The 6,298-nt window shown below is 39.0% G+C and overlaps 1 pseudogene; it reads left to right on the top strand.

The window, feature by feature from the left end:
- The first annotated feature begins 249 nt into the window (after positions 1–249).
- LOC140995220 (phosphatidylinositol 4-phosphate 5-kinase-like protein 1) lies at positions 250–1,897 on the top strand (annotated as a pseudogene).
- Positions 1,898–6,298: the final 4,401 nt, after the last annotated feature.

Here is a 6,298-nt window from a genome sequence, read left to right on the forward strand (position 1 = left end):
CACTGTGTTAAAGCAGAGGTTAAATAGCATCTATCAGTAATGGCAATAAATGACATTTAAAGACAAAGTTATATCACGTATGATTTAATAATATACATTCTTCTATCCACTTTCCAGGTGTCCACAGGATTGTTATTCCAAATGAAGAGAAGGTATTTTACTAACATGATAAGCAGTAAGTCATTATATCATTAGATCCTAACATTATCAATTGTACAGTGATGGTTTGTCTGTCTGCTCTCCAGAAGTACTTCATTGTGATGCAGAGTGTGTTCTACCCTGATGAGAGGATCAATATAAGGTACAGTGTTTTCCAAAGTCTTGTTGTGTGGATGTTAGAAATATTTTATGGGTGTATGATAGTTGATGTTTTTGTTGCATAGGTTCGACATTAAAGGCTGCGAGGTGGGTAGATGGACCAACCCTGACACAGGTGGGAAACAAATAATTAAAGTGCTGAAGGACAACAACTTTGAAGGGCAGCACATTGGATTAGGTAAGTGTTCTCTCCACTACACTTAGTTACTAGACTTATTTCTGTAGTCATATTGAGCAATAGTTAACTGTTTCAGCGACAGAACAAAATTGAGGCACATGCAGCTGGCAAGTGTAAAGACATACTAAATGGACACTTGTGTGGTTGCTGCAGGTCAGCAGAAATCCTGGTTTGCCAATCAAGTGAAAGTGGATGCTGGCTTTCTACGACAGCTGAATGTGCTGGACTACAGTCTCCTGTTGGCCCATCAACCTCTGCACCAAGATGAGCTCGATGGGAAACATTCTATGGCAAACCTCGTTGTGCGCACCACGAAGTAGGTTTCATTTAGCCTCATGCAGTCTCATTTGTCATCTTTTTGTATATTCAATGAACTAGAAAGACGCATTTCACGTAATCATATACTGTCTTTTTCACAGTTTAGCATCACCGGTCACCTGCTCATTTCTGCCTGCCCTGTCACTAGCCATTCTCACCTAATCAGCCAATTCCAGTTCAATGCAGTCGTTTTATTATCCCAGATGGGAAACTTAATTTGCAATCGGGGGCACAAGATAAAAAACAGGCAAATACAAAAAAGTACAGAAACAGATGGTACAAAAATATTTCCTGTACATTGACTATACACACACAATAAGACAACAAAACAATCTCTAAAATACTATATTACATGTGCAGATTGAGCGGGGTTATTGCACAGGGGACATGCTGGGCTGCATCATGTATTGTTGTTTGTTTTTCTTAACTGCAGTGGTTTTGCTTTTTAATTTTTTTCCTAATATTTCACTGTCTGTGTTATATGTTCTATATGTGCTGCTCTGCAACTGCAAACATTGTAGTATATTCTTTTACATTTTGATGGGATCGGTGTTTGATGTCTGAGGTCTGTGTTTCAAAGCTGCCCACCATTATGAACACCACACTGACTGACTGCTCTTTTTTTGTTTTTCCCATAGGTCTTTTGACTTTGATGACAGTCCCACAGAGCCAGACCCCCCCACCGTTCCATTACTGGAAGCGACCACGGCTGAAGTGGTACCAGATACTACAGATTGTGGGTCATTAGAGCCACACGCAGCAGCTGAGGGCTTCGGTGAAGGGATCCCCCTCGAGGAGATCAACTGTCTTGCAGTAGAAACTGAGACTGACTCAGAGCTGCAGAAGTTCCATGAACACCATTGTAGGCTACTGCCCAACTGCAAAAATGCCATTCATGTCATAGACGGGCCCGAGCGTCGCTACTTTGTAGGCATTATAGACATTTTTACTGTCTACGGTTGGAAGAAAAGACTGGAGAACCTGTGGAAAAGTCTCCGCTACCCAGGCAGGGCCTTTTCCACGGTCAACCCCGCCAAATATTCAAACAGGTTCTGTCAGTGGATACAGGACCGCACTCAGTGACACAATGCAGGACACAGTCATCACTGATATACTACATAGCACCTGCTGTTTAACACTGTGTCCACCAGATGGGGCACTGTCACAGCTCCCAGAGAATTTTTGAGTGTATAATAACCTACATCTATCAACACTCAACATGAATTTTAAATGTAACAATGCATCTGACTTATTACATACATATAGTTTTTCTTTCTTGTGTCTGCTATCCCTCAGCTAATCTATTGCACACTATTCAGAAAATACATAGAAAAAAAGTCAGCAGTATATTGATATTTATTATCCAACTCCAAGTGATGTTGTAAATGTGTCTGCTTAAGAACAGACTGCTCAAGATGCTTTTGAAACGAGTCCAGCCAACATGTGAACCACTGTGGAGATGTGACGGAGCAGAACATAACACGGCTACAACCGGTTGGACATGTGGGATACAAGTGTAATCAGTCAGGAAGTGTTGATGCTGATAGAGGGTGTCTTCATGTTTGTGTAAAAGCTGTGGCATTTAACCTAGATAAATGCCAGGCGTGCCAGGGTATTGTGGGGGCTGGGTTAAATGAATAAATAGACAAATAGTTGATACAAATACATGATAGCCTTGCAGTGATGTGTGCAGATTGTGGAGGTAGTAGATCTCCCCATGTTATTCACTCAGGCTTCCACCTGCTCCGACCATCAAGTCTTACATTTCTGTTGAGTTGCCTTTTTCTCATTTATGTACAATTTCATGTTGTGTGATGTGGAAAGCACAATAAATGCAGCTTTTAATTCCTTTACAGCTTTAAGCAATAACTATAAATATAATATTAAACATCACTAAAACAGTCTTTGAAATACATTATATTACATTATAACAACACACTGTTGAATCTTCTTTTGTAAGTACACCTGTGTTTAGCAATTCTGTTGCCTTCCTGGGCCGGTCCAGGGGTGTATTCCAGAAAGTGAGTTTAGTGAAAACTCTTGAGTTTGTTAAGCCTGAGATGAGGGAAACTGTATTCAGTTCCAGAAAGAGAGGGAACTTAAACTCTGGGTCTGTTACCGTGGTAACCGACTCTGTGAACCTAACCTGCTCGCTGGCAGGTTTTCTCCACTATCCTAGTCTGTCCCACATCAGTTTTTTTTTTTCCACATATAGGACTTTATTGGGTGGTCCGCCCACGTATATTAACGGCTGACCAAGTACATTTCACTACCCATTTTAGCATTTTTTTTCTTTTAATCTGTCTTGGAAAACAATGCCATCCCTGATCAGTTAACTAGTGTACAGTCTCCCCTTGCTCTACAAATGCCGTCTACTGACATTCACACATGCTCTGCAGAGAGAGAGAGAGAGAGACCGAGAGAGAAAGAGAGAGAGACACACATACAGACAGACAGAGAAATGTTCTCTTATTACATCCCTCCTGTAAACACAGTGATTGTCATGACACCTCTCCTATTCAATGTAGACTTACTTACGCTGTTGTCTTGTACCTTGCACCTTGTGGTAGTGATGTCATTTGGCACAGAGTTGTTTCCATAGTTTTGGTAGGCTACATAACAACAAGCTTCCTCCAAATGCGGCTCACCTGCTGTTCTCAAAATGCAATCAGGAAGTGTGTCCTTGGGCCAGCTTTATGAAACATTCTGACTGTCAAGACTGTCAGCAGAGCAGACACATACTAGAAGTGAGAAACACAACAGTGAGAAAGCCAATGTATGTTTATCTCCTACTTTCTGATTACCTGTTCATCAGAGCGGTCCAGAAGGATCTCGAGGTCCTTTCCAAGTGTCCCACTATGAGATCTGTATGCTGATACAACCAACTCGACTATCTCTTTCAGGTCCTTAGGATCTCCCAAGAGGCTTCATTCTCTGGCACTCATCAATGGCAGCAATTGCAGTAAAGTCCAATTCTCATGTCCGTTCCCTCCTATTGTTGCTTTTGAAAAGCTAGACTTGGAAATATTTTTAGGCCTGTTCACTCTGTCAGAGTCCTTGTATGGGCACTGTTTGGAGTATCAAGACTTAAGTATTTCTTTGAGATCAGTTCTTTTAAGCAAACAGATAACTCAAATGGAACAATCCTTTCAAACACGTCATGGAGAAGATCTGGTGGGAACCCAGTTATAGGATAAAAGTAAGACAAGTTCTCACTGAGGCCACATTCAGTTTTTACACCAAGTACACTTTGACAGTCAGTATCTTTTGGCTGCAATAGTGAGTCTGTATGTCCTTTTGGTTGGCTAATTTAGATTTTGCACTTGAAAGCTTTCTTGGAAGGCAGCTAGAGCATGCGCTGCAAGATTATCAGCACACACACAGAAGACCGTTCCCCTCAAATATGAGTTTTGACAAACACACCTTACTGCTCTATATGGCTGAAGTCCTTGGACTTGAAAGTGGATCAAAAAAATGTTCAAACCCAATTTTTTTCATGTCACTACTTTTCCCAAGCAATGCAAGCTGTATTGACGGAAGAGTCGAACAGAACTTGGCTTGCAAATTTAAAAGCACCAAGTATGCTGCTGTAATTTTATGTATTTTTCTTGAAGTCCCGAAATGGATTACAGACTTCCAAGTCATTAATGTAGACAACTACTGAAATGCAGTTTCGTTGGCCTCCAAAACCTGTATTCACTTTGCAGTACTGCCCATTCCAAAAAGACCTGCAAACCCCCGAAAAATACTTTTTCTAAGACATCTGATCTGTTGAACAACACTAACTTGAAAGTGTTCGTTAAAGTATTTGGTCCTTCGATGATCAGTCAAGAGACAGCCCCTTACCTTACTATTGTAGCCAGAAGAATATGATGCATGTTCTATATGGAGTCTAAAATCAACTTCGTCAATAAGACTTTAAATCGTTTCAAAATTTTACTGATTGACTGCTTGGCTGTACATTTGGAGAATGACACAATATCACTAATGTTACAGTTGCCATTACTTTTTCATGGGAACTGTAACTCAAATAAATATGTCATTTCAATATAAAGTATCAAATCAGGAATTAAATACTTCTTTCTGTGGACATTTCAGTTGGGAGGAGTTTTTATTTTAGTGCACTGCAGTTCAATTCACTGCCACTTTCATTTAAGAGGTATTTGGGTTTCGATTAGGCAGCTGCCTCTACCTGTCAATCATTCACTATGCCCATCAGATCTGGGCACATGCAGGTGCTGTTAGCATTCATCATGTCCAAAAAACATTGTCACTGTCACCATGACAACATGGTGTGTAATTAGAACATTTTATACAATGTCAAAATTTGCACAAGTTATCAATGATATTCACCATGACTTGAGATAAAGGACCAAGGAGACGAAGAAACAAGGTGAAGATAATCGAGCCCAGATTTCCCTGACGGCTGTGTTGTATAATTGACAGGTAGAGGCAGCTCTCTGATCTAAAACCAAGTGCTTCTTAAATTAAAATGGCAGTGAGTTGAACTGTAAGAGGTACTTATTGTAATATATCAACTTAAATGATGCAATGATACCTTATTTAAAAAAAGGTATCTCATTAAATAATTACATTTAATTAATGAGTATGTATCATAATAATAGTTGCATTGTATTTAATCCCATTAACTGAAACTTTATTTTAAAATGTAATATATGACAGTTTAATATTAAAAGTCAAATTGTTTAATTCCCATGAAATTATAATTTAATTAAAATAAATTTAGTTGACTATAAACATACATTTATTTTAACAGCAGCATTAAACAACTTAAACAAATTGTCCAAATGCTTTTATAGGCAACAGAGAGAGATAGGGATGGTCCCATTTTGTAAGTCACATTACAGTATGCTCACGTGTGGCCAATAAAAAAGTGTTTAATACATGTAAATGAATAGTAATTATTAAACAAAGCCCCCTTTAATAAATAGACAATAAACATTGTTGAGTAGTAATTGTAGTAGTTTTACTACAAACAGAAAAGGCCAAGTAGTTTGCGATCATTTATTTCCCTAAACATTATACAGACAACTGAGAGTTTAATAGAGGATTTCAGTAAACATCAGTAATATCTAACCATTTTATCTCAACTCTTTGAAGAAGCAATTGGCAAATCATTTTCAAAAATGCCCCAATGTAGCCATCTCCACAAGCTGGACACTAACAGAATGAGTCAAGTTCGAAGAGGGTGATGACAAAAAGCGACACACCACACCGTTGTGTTCAGCCCCATTTACCGTGTATTTTAAAAATTATTCATGCAACTAATTTATTTTTGTCTTTTTCATCACGGAAGAAAAACAGGTTTAGCTGTCTTATCTGGCCCTCAGTATTTGATTATCTGAGACTGAAACTCAAAAATCAGTTATATTTCTTTAGAGTTGTTTCATGAGTTAGCCTGCACTATATAGTGTGGCTTTAATTGTCCACTTTAATGCACACACAGTGGCCTGCCTGGCCTTT

This window comes from Pagrus major, chromosome 4 (assembly GCF_040436345.1).
Source record: "Pagrus major chromosome 4, Pma_NU_1.0".
Classification (NCBI taxonomy): Eukaryota; Metazoa; Chordata; class Actinopteri; order Spariformes; family Sparidae; genus Pagrus; species Pagrus major.